The 6,938-nt window shown below is 38.8% G+C and overlaps 1 pseudogene; it reads right to left on the bottom strand.

The window, feature by feature from the left end:
- Positions 1-5,642, bottom strand: part of LOC107743105 (interferon-induced very large GTPase 1-like) — a 30,303-nt pseudogene extending 24,661 nt beyond the window's left edge.
- Positions 5,643-6,938: the final 1,296 nt, after the last annotated feature.

Genomic DNA, 6,938 nt, shown 5'->3' with positions numbered 1-6,938 from the left:
TATGTCCTCATTTGTCACAAAAACGCGCGCGCGCGCACACACACACACACACACACACACAGACACACACACACAAGAGTGTCATCACATTTATTCAAATTAACCACAGCACTCAGTACAGAAGAGTTCAGCAGAGGATGTGCTGAGAGATTTTAAGATTCCTGCTCAGTCTTCTGTGTTTCCGTGATGTGTTTAGAGATGTGTATCAGGCTGCCAACTCTCCCGCATTCAGAGACTCACGCAGTTGACACTGTTCTCACAACACACCTCCATTTTCAATGTGTTTTTGTAGCATTGAGCAATGTAGCCAATCATATATCTGTCGATTTTTTGAACCCTTCTGATTGGCCATTCAGTTCAAGTTAGAAACATTTCTAGCCTACCTAATCTATTCACAATTTGAATAAAAGTTTTGTTTTTCATGCTGCTTAATATGACCAGCTGCCACATGTACACGCAGCAAAGCTTCCGGAGTGACATGAATAATAAATATCTATATAACACGAAATACCTATATAACACAAGCCATCAAATTATTAATAGGTCATTTTATTTATATTAGGCTATAACAGGTTGTTGCACAGAATGCTACAAAATCATATATTTGTGTCATCTGATCTCCTTGAAGGTGAATAGGAGAGGGATAGTAGAACAGAGAGACCCAATTCTCTCAGTGGGTGAGTTTTGGCTGAACTTTGGGGATCAACTGTCTCGCTTTCATTCACATAATGTCATTAAAGATGCAATAACAAACTGAATGCAGCATAAATTAATATCATGTATTAGCATAACAATCAGAATGCTGCAGTAGTTAGTATTATGTTGAATTTGATTTAATTATTTAGCCTTTTTTTTTTTGCTGAATGCATATGCAATTTGCCACTGCATGTCTTTGCCACTTTAAAATAAAGTGTTGAGTGGACAGTTTTGAAGAATCATTTTATGAAATGCTGAAATTAAGGAAAAAGGTTCTATACCACTGCTAAAGTTCAGGCACAAGTACATTTGGTTGTGATATTGTAGAACATTCTTGATATCTTTAAACATGCCTGTACACATAACACACAGAACAACAACTCTCAATACAGTTACAACAGACAAAATTAAATGTATCCAAATTAAACTCAAAATCGAAAACATAGCTTGTGAAAAAACACCACAGTCATGACAAAACATCAGCGAGCAACATTAAGAGCATCACAAACGTTACACCCACACAAAAAAACACATTTTAAAATAACATTTTCAGTATAAGGATTTCAATAAAACAAAAGTATCCATGAATATGTAGATGAAATAATGATGTTTCACCTAGAGTATATTACAACATTTGAATGATGCTTTTATTGTAGGAAAAAAAATCTTAACTTAGATTTGTTTTTTCATGGCTTCTTTCATGGCAAGAGCAAGTGCAAGCTGCAGTCTGTCGACATCAGAAGTCATTAGGAAATTATTACCTTGTTCAGATGTGAAGAATTTTATGTAATGCACTCCATTGTTCTTTGTTTTATGATATGTGATCGTATTGAACCAAAGCAGGTTTTGCTCTTCTATTGTTACAGTTGAAACGTATTTCAAGGATACCTTGATATTTTAAAGTTCTCTTACCAATCTGAAATGTTGTCCTTGATCCGAAAATTGCTGAGTTTTCACCAATCACCATCTTGTCTGCCATTTCCATGCCCAACTTCTCGGACATATAACTTTCCAAGGCAGGTTTTAGGCAGTTACACAAGAATTCATCAGCTTTCTTCTGACACTGGTCTCGTTCATGGTAAAGGTCAATGAAGTCAGAATGGTATGTTTGTTTGGCGTTCTCCAAGGCTGTTTTGGATAGATTTGGCTGTATTCCTTATATTTATGCCACTTATCATTGGTGTCATGGCACTTGAAGCTTATGTCACTGTGCACCAATGATGTACAGATGTCTGTCACTAGTTTTTTAGAATCAGCAGATTTGTAGCGACCGAGGCCTTCTGGTCTGTGGATTGAGACAAAGTGTTTAGTGTGGGCTTCTCCTCCAGCCTCACATGGTGCTTTACAGAATGGACACTGTTTCCCACAGCCCTGCACTCGTTTGAACAGCACATCCTGTGGTTTGGTTCGAAGACTATCAATTTTGTTTTGAAAACCTCCTGCTTGATCTCCCTTTAGCTTAAGATCTTCATGAGTCTTGAGTTTCTCATCAATCATGTTGAGAATTTCCCTGATGTATGTGTCATCATAATCATCCTTACTTTCCCTCTTTGCTTCAACAAAATCCCGACAATCCCTGATAAGGTTGTCTGACATTTCTTCAACCCTCAGGATCTTCTGAGCATTCCGGAACTTGAATATAAAGTAACCCTTGTGGACAACAAAATTTTCAAGGCCTTGATTGTGCAGATCCTTCACTTTGTCTAAGCTTTGAGCCACTGAACTTCCTCTAGGTTGAAGATTTTTCCTCAAATGATGAAAGACTCTTGTCATGATATCTTGTGGTTGGAACCCTGTGTATGACAATGTCCTAACAGTCTCCTGCCACATCTTTTCAAATGCTTCATTCAGCATGGAGTCTGACATGTCTGACTTTTTCTCCCGACATTCTTTCAGCAAGTCCAGTTTTAGGCTGTTATATACATGGGCTTTTGTAATGCCTTTCCAGGATGTGGGTATATCTGCGGGCTTTGCATTGTATTCTTCAGCAAACTGCTCATTGAACTGTGCCATCACATATTTCCAGTATGCTGAGGCCTCTATGCTGGGGTCTGGATCAATTATCCAGTCTGGATAGATTGTCCTGTACTCTTTATATGGATGCCACTGATCATTGGTGTCATGGCACTTAAATCTTTTGCTGCTGTACATTAATGATGTGCAGATGTCTGTGTCTAGTTTTTCAGAATATTCACATCTGTAGCGACTGAGACCTTTTGGTCTGTGAATAGAGACAAAGTGTTTAGTGTGGGCTTCTCCTCCAGCCTCACATGGTGCCTGGCAGAATGGACACCGTTTCCCACAGCCATCCACTCGTTTGAACAGCACATCCTGTGGTTTGGATTGAAGAAGATCTATTTTGCTTTGAAAATCTCTTTCTTGGAAACTAGCTTTCAGTGATTTATACATGTCCTTCACAGAACAGTGAAGACATTCAGCAAACTTTTTTTCATTTGCATTGTTCAGTGTGCTGATTGTGTCCACTGCATATTTGGGAAAAACAAGCTTGTTTTCAAGTTTCTTGCAGAAGTTTTTGATGAATCCCTTGATATTACTTATCTTTGGGTCCTGCACTGTGTCTTCAATGGCTCGAGTAAGTTCACTGATGACTTCATTGAGAAGCCTTTCCTCAAATTTGATCATTCTGTTCTCTACTGTAAAATGCTCTTTAACTTTGCCAAAAATAAAGCCTTTAACAAATGTTTCATATGATTTAATGAAATGCAAATATGTTTCAAATTTAGATTCATCAAGAAGTTTTTTCAAGACTGATTTCTGAAATGTCATCCGTGTTCCAAAAACGTTTGTTTTCACAAATCAGCTTGTCTACCATATTTCGGCCCAAGACCTCAGACATGTTTTTTTCCAAGGCAGGTTTTAGGTATTTTCTCACAAATTCATCAGCTTTCTTCTGACATTGGTCTCGTTCATGGTAAAGGTCACTGAAGTCAGAGCGGTATGTTTCTTTAAAGGTCTCCAAGGCTGTGAGTGGGTTGTTTTCTTGGATGAATTGATTGTGAATATTTTGAAATTCTCTGCTTGCAAAGCCACATATATGTAATTTAAGAGAAAGTTCAAAATCTCCCTTTAGCTTAAGATCTTCATGAGTCTTGAGTTTCTCATCAATCATGTTGAGAATTTCCCTGATGTATGTGTCATCATAATCATCCTTACTTTCCCTCTTTGCTTCAACAAATTCCCAACAATCCCTGATAAGGTTGTCTGACATCTCTTGAACTATCTTGATCTGACTTTTATAAAACACTTTGAATGAAATGCTTTTGTCTTTGTAGGCAATAAATTTTTCTTGGCCATAAATGTTTAAATTATTCATTTTGTCTAAGCTTTGAGCCATTGAAATTCCTCTAGATGGAAGATTTTTCCTCAAATGATGAAAAATACTTGTCATGACATCTTGTGGTTGGAGCCCTGTGTATGACAATGTCTTAACAGTCTCCTGCCACATCTTTTCAAATGCTTCATTCAGCATGGAGTCTGACATGTCTGACTTTTTCTCCCGACATTCTTTCAGCAAGTCCAGCACTTTTTTCTCCATTGTGTCCATGTATGTCTTTATGATTCCTTCCACCCTCATCATTCCATTTCGACGTGAAACAGCTGCATCCAGTTTTCTAGTGATAGAATTTGAAAGCTCTGTCTTTAAAGACCTCGCAGAGTTTATAAAGTCTTGTCGATAACTTTCCACAAGTTCAACATGACCTTCTCCTTGTTCATAGTATGACTGGATCTTGTCAATTATTTCATCTTGTCCTTTTGAAAGTTCAGATTCTGCCTCTCGTAGTAAATGACAATGGACATCTTCAATGGTGCACTGCTCAGGGTTTTCAAATTTTCCATAGTTTAAGATATTCGTTTCAGCCTCTAATGCCCATGTGTGCATTTGCTTTCTTAGTGTCCACTCCCATCTGTTGTACTCTGTGCACAGTTTCATGTATGCATCAGCCACCATGCTATTTCTGAAGCTGAAGATGAATTTCTCAAATTTCACAGCAGTCCACAAGTCTTTCGTCCATTGAAGAAATTCATTGATGTCACTGGGCTTGTAACCTCTGAAGATCTCCATTATATGCTTTTTGAGAGCATACACAGACTCACTATAGCCAATACTCACTGGTGCCATTGGGGGGTTTCCATGCCACAATCCAGGGATGTAGTGGTCACCCGTCTCAGTGTCATAATTCATCAAATCTGTAAATTTCTTGACCTCCAGTTTGTTCTCCATTTTGGCTGCAGCTTGTGTCATTTCATCCAGTTGCTCCAAGAGAAATTTACGGTCTCTCATGTTTGAATTATGAGCTGAGACATCAGCAACATTCTGGTGTACAAACAAACACTTGTGTTTCTTACCTATTTCCTTCATCCTGAGGAAGGCATGAACAATGATCTGTAAAATGTCTTTCATCTCTGTGGAGTTTTCCATGGCAATATTAACAATTGTTACATCACTCAGTCCAACAACAAGAGTTGCCAACTCATTGTCATGTTCATAGCTGTTGTCCAGTTGTGCGAGCTCAGGGGATTTCAGTCCCTCAGTGTCAATTATCATTATATAATCACAATGGAGTTCTGCTTTACGTTCTTCTGTTACTTTAATGAGCTGCATAAAGGCTCCCCTGGTGCACCTTCCACTGCTCACTGCAAACTGAACTCCAAACATGGTGTTCAGCAGCGTTGACTTTCCTGAACTCTGGACGCCCAAAACGGTGACAACCATAATCTGGTTTTTGGGCTCCACCAGTGTGTTTAGTTCAGAAAACACACTAGTAATCCATTTTTCAGGGATATTTGAAGAATCTCCATCCAGAAGTTCAAGTGAAAATCCATCCAGCAGTAGTTCAGCACAGAGTCTTTTACAAAAATAATTGCTTTGTGTTGGTCTTATTAATAGAGATTTAATGTGTTCATTTTAATTTATACTGTTCCATGGTCTGTCTGAATATTCCATTCAGACTGACTGGAAGGTGTGCATTAAAACCACTGAATGCACAAGTAGTGCCAGTCAGTTTAATCACCATTCTATATTAATGTGCTGCCTTCACTGAAGTGTGTGCACGCACGCACGCACGCACGCACGCACGCACACACAGAGAGATCAGAGATTTCACTGTGCATAAAATAGCTTCACTACTGAATTGCTAACATTATATTTCTCTTCAACGAGGGGTAACAACTTTGAAGTAATTAAACTCACAACTTTATTATTTGTAGAGACACAGCACAGTCGCAGGTGTGTACAGGTTACTTCCAACCCTCCACACACACACACACACACACACACACACACACACACACACACACACATTAATTAAAATATATGCTAATCGATAAGATTATCAAAAGTAATCTTACTGCACTGCTTTATTTCTGTCTGATTTAAAGTGGGCAAAATGCTAGATCTATTATAACTGAAGAAAATAATCATCATTTTTAAACTTTCAGTCAACTATTGTGCTGCAAACATCAATAACAGCTTACATCAATAACAATAACTTATCAGTGCTGGAATATGACCATGATACAAACAGGATAATCCATGGCAAGGTATGCATTAAATGAGGACCAAGGGGATAGCCGTTTTCTGTTCCCTATTGTTTCTGTGTTTACTTCCTTGATCGTACTGATTTTCGGGGAAAACTGCACTCTCTTAGTCGTGTCATGTTAATTAATAAGGCTAGGCTTTATGTAATAAATATAAAAACGCCCTATTGTTTCTGTGTTTACTTCCTTGTTCAGTGCCCTGTGCTACCCTGTTTGTTGCCATAGTTACCCTCATTAGTTGTCATAGTGATTCATTAGCTCCACCCTCTACTTGTTAGCCTTGTTATCTTGTGTATATATACCCCTGTGCTTCCCTTGTTCAGTGTCAGTTGATGTTTCTCTGATGCTCTTGTTTTTGGTTCCCTCTCGAGCTTTCATGAGACATCGCGGAGGTTTCTCCGCTATGGGAACTCCTTCCCTTCCAACCTTTCCTGAAGTCCTATTGGCTCACGCCAGTCCAATTGACAGTTCAATCGCGAAGTATGCAAATCGCATGCAAATACAAACGAGCTCGAGAGGCAATATAAAATGCGATGCACGCAACAATTACATCAGAATCTTCTCCTTCACTTACTTGTTCGCTTCTACAACCTGAAGAATGGCTTCATTCTGCAAGATCTGCGCGGGACCTATCAAACCGCCAGATCAGCACAACAATTGCGTCGCCTGCCTGGGCTTAGCCC

This window comes from Sinocyclocheilus rhinocerous, unplaced genomic scaffold (assembly GCF_001515625.1).
Source record: "Sinocyclocheilus rhinocerous isolate Xijiao unplaced genomic scaffold, SAMN03320098_v1.1 scaffold160, whole genome shotgun sequence".
NCBI lineage: Eukaryota > Metazoa > Chordata > Actinopteri > Cypriniformes > Cyprinidae > Sinocyclocheilus > Sinocyclocheilus rhinocerous.
Note: the sequence above shows the minus strand (reverse complement) of the source record. Positions and strands in the feature narration are given on the sequence as shown.